Here is a 4484-nt window from a genome sequence, read left to right as displayed (position 1 = left end):
GTACTTGTAGCCATGTGAAGTATTGTCTTATTGCTTCCAGTCTAATGTGTTGAGCAGTGTCCGGTTAGGTAAATTCATGCACAAACCATTTAGTTTCAGAAAATGAATCAAACTCTTTTTAGGTATATTCATCTTCACCATCAGTTCTCAAAATCTTGATTGATCTTTAACTATCATTCATAGTCAAGAATTTGAACCTTTTGAACACCACTAAGGAATCATTCTTGAATTTTATTGTATAAAGCCAAAGCATTATGATATATTTATCAACAAATATAATGGAATATATGATTAACTTTAATGAAGGAACTTCAAAGGCCCTGAAAAATGTCTGATTTTACCACACCTAAAGTTGTAGTTGTTGTCTTAGGCGTACTAGAAGTAAATAGAAGTCTACTTTGTTTTCCTTAAGACATAATTCACATGTTTAATAATATACATCTACTTTTAGTACTCCTACAACCAAACTTATAGAGATTAGATAACCCTGCAACCAAACTTCTTTGCATCTATTAAAATTGAGGCATTGTGCCTTTGTTGGGTTATTTCTCTTATATTTGTATCAATGTTGTACAACTTCAAACACTTGTTAAGCCAAATACTACTTTCATCAATGCACACCATCTTTCCCAATTATTTTATTGAAGAATTAAAAGATTTGAAGGGAAGTTTGTTGACCAAGTGACTCCAAACACAATAGGGTGTAAATGGTGATATTCAAAATTCCAAAAAATAAGTTTATAAAACTTTTGATTTTGAAAATATATTATATGATAGAAGAAAGCGGGGAAGGAGCGGTAAAATAATAGAGAAAAGAATAGACAGAGAAATAAGAAGTATAATAAAAATAAATAACTAAAAAATAAAATAGATCAGGGATATAAAGATTATACAAGAGATTTATCCTAGGTTGACCTAAACCACTTGACCTACTTCAATCCTCGAGAGCTTTCCCTTGAGATTTTCACTAAACAACTTAGAGCTTTTACACATGTTCAATTTAAAAGCCTTTAAAAATTCAAAACTTTTACATAAGAAAACAAAGTAGACTTCTATTTAATAACCAAAGCTAGTTCCTTTTATAGAATATTGACCAAAACTAGGTAAAAATATTTTCACAACTTCAAGACTTTAAGTTTCTTTGCTTGATGAAACTTTGTCTAACACCCTCAATTGCAATTTGATACTTTTGAATGATGAGACTTGTAAAATCTCTTTCTTGTTTAGATGCCATTATCAGGAACCTTTGAAAGAATTGTCATGATCAAACACCATTTAATACTTGTTAGCAACAAAGTCTTTTGAAAATATTACATGCAGAAAAGTAGAACCACAAAATTACCATTTCGTTCAAATTTTCTTTTAATATTTCTATTAATGAACCAAATGAAACTTTCAACGTTGATAAGATGATAACTTTATTAAGTATTAGACATACTATCTATTTCAGTTTAAACAAAGGTTCGATCCATCTTACTTCAATCACACTTAAACTTGATAACAACCCAAATATTTAGACTATAGGATGTGTTAAATGTAATATGTGATTCTAAGAGATAATTACTAAACACCCATATATGATGAATATCTCTAGAGCCCTGGATTCGCAAAATGGTTACACCTTAGAATCATGCCAGATTAAGGCCAGTCAAACACATAAGAACAGTTGGATAAAATAAACAACTAGGTTCACTAACTTCAATCCTTTAGAGAAGATGTCCAACTACAGAGCTTTGAGATGGAGTCTCTCCTAGAAGTACACATGATCAAAGGTGATAAGACTTGAGAGACCTTGACATTTCTCATATGATAAATTTGTGACAAATAAAAGGTTTTAGGTTCTTCAAAACACGTAAACATCACTATAAAAAATAGAGTACGAATCAATCTTAGGCACACATTATTATAACCTAAAATCTCATACTTATAAATAAATTATTTAAATGTCAGAATATTTACCGACATATCTCTACTTATAGACTAAAGTTAAAAGATCATTATAGAGTTCATCATCGGATCCTTAATCTTCAACAACATTTGAACAAGGTCTACACCAAATTACTCCCATATGTTCAAAGATTTTTGTACCAATATGCTTATGTGTTTCATTTTTGTGAACAAATGATATTTATTGCTTGCTTGATATCAAACATGCTTTGTGCTTTACTTACTATCAATAAACAATGAGCATTAGATGGTCAATGCTTTGTGGTGAGACACGCATTATGTACACTTCTTAATGTAAACAAACACTAAGCATTAAATGGTTGTTTTTCTTTCTCTTTAAATTTTAATATCATCTTGAAAAATTAAAAGTGCCAATTATTTAAATAATGTTTGTTTTTGTAAATAGTTAAATTATTGTGAAACATTTGAAATACTAGACTCTTCAATATACTTTTGATCTTCTATTTTAAATAAAAGGATATTCTAGTCCTATTATTTATATACATGGGATATTAGTCTTCCCTCTTTAACAAGTTTTATGATTTTTCTTGTAAGTCTAATTTTAATTTTTTTTACAATTTTATATATTAATAATTATGTAAAACTGATATAATGATTTGACATTTTTTATTTGTGTAAAAATTAGTATATCACGGATAAATATACATTTTTATGTTTGGTAAAAAAAATATATTGCTACAAAATTTCTAGACTTAAATTTCTCATCGACAATATCTCATCATCAAAAATAGTTTTAAGGACACCATATTAAAAATAAATTTCATAATTAAATAACTTATAGAAAAAAAAACTTAAATTTTTGTGAAATTAAGAGACAAAAATCTCGAACTTAAAATAGAGATGATTAAAATCAGTTCAGTTTAGCTCCAAAAGTAATTAATTTTTTTTTTGTTTTAAATTTAATATAAATGAATTCTGCAAAGATAGTGACAGTTTGGGAAGTACTATGGCAAAACCAATATCCAACATTTAAATGAATTTTTGAAAGAAAAAAGTGTGAACACAATAGCATTGAATTTCAAAATGATGGATAAGATGAACAAGCCACTTGAAATTATAATGAATCAAAGTTGACCAAACATTATTAATACACGTTTATAACAACAAACACATTACTAATAAATATAATTAATAATTAATGACCCTACAATATTATTCACAACCTCTTGTTATCATTCCACTTGGGCTCATCATATCCATGAAATAGAGTTAAAATTTTGAGGTTCACAATTATTAAAAAAGTTTCCTATTATTTTTATTTTCCTTCATCTTTCTTTTGTTACTTTTACCTTTCACTAATGAGTATAGAGCCTTTTACAGGGACCCTTTCTCAAAGAGTCACAAGTATTACTCTTTAGATTTCTCACGTGAAGAAAGGAATGAGTCAACTTTTTTGTAGGGTCATTCAAATTGTTGCCATGCGAGTGCTATTTTCAAATAACACATTCAAATATGGCGGGTCCAAATTTTTTTTTAGAAGAATAAAAACAATAGTCATATTTTTTAATAAAATATTTAAAAGTTTGACAAAATATAATAAGATGGTTTTTTTTTTTCAAAATATAATTTATTTTGTATAAAATCATATGCTTATAATTAAAGTAGTAATAAAAATTAGAATGATAAATTTATCAATTTTTTTTGTTATAACAACTTTCTACATTCATTTACTTAAACACATTTAGAGTTAGTTGAAGAGAATTTCTTCACCCACCTCCCAACCTTCTTGGCCACCTCCGGTGAATTTACCACAATACCCCTTGTTTCGGAAGTTCATTTCCGAAACGGTACTTTTTTTTTGGAAAAAAGGTGTTTTCGGAAATGAACTTCCGAAAACGTGTTTTTTTTAATATAAAATATTGATTTCGGAGATGCATCTCCGAAATAAAGTCACTTTTCAGAAAATGTGGTGTTTCGGAAGTTCATCTCCGAGCGCACCCCCCCTTGGAGGAATTCGGAAATGCACTTCCGAAAATAGGTCTGGACAGAAGAAAATGAACAATTCGCTTTATTTAATCGGGTGAAAATTACAACGATAATATTATATAAAATTAAAGTTACATATTGCTAAACACGGGTAGGTGGGGATGAGAGAGTGGTGGGGAGAAAAAAAGACTTCCAAATTTCAAAAGGTTTATTTATTATTTTAATAAAAATACGTACAACTGAAAGTAACAAATGACGGAGGAGGTGTAACCGGAGCCGAAACATATGACGGAGTAGGTGGATGTCCGGAGGAAGAAGACCCGGAGGTACGTCCACCGCGAGACAAAGGAGCCAATCAATGTAAGCTATAATTTATCATTATCATCAGGGGACGTCATTACAAAAAATTGGAAAAAAAATCTTATTATTTTTAATCTTGATTTTTTAGAAATGACCTCCCCAGATGATAATCATAAACTATAGCTTACATTGATTGGCTACTTTGTCTCGTGGTGGACGTGTCTCCAGTTCTACTTCCTCCAGACATCCACCTCATCCGTCATATGTTCCGACCCCGGTTACCACTTCCA

This window comes from Vicia villosa, unplaced genomic scaffold, assembly GCF_029867415.1.
Source record: "Vicia villosa cultivar HV-30 ecotype Madison, WI unplaced genomic scaffold, Vvil1.0 ctg.003444F_1_1, whole genome shotgun sequence".
In the NCBI taxonomy this organism is placed as follows: domain Eukaryota; kingdom Viridiplantae; phylum Streptophyta; class Magnoliopsida; order Fabales; family Fabaceae; genus Vicia; species Vicia villosa.
The sequence above is the reverse complement of the archived record's forward strand: the minus strand, read 5'-3'. Positions refer to the sequence as shown.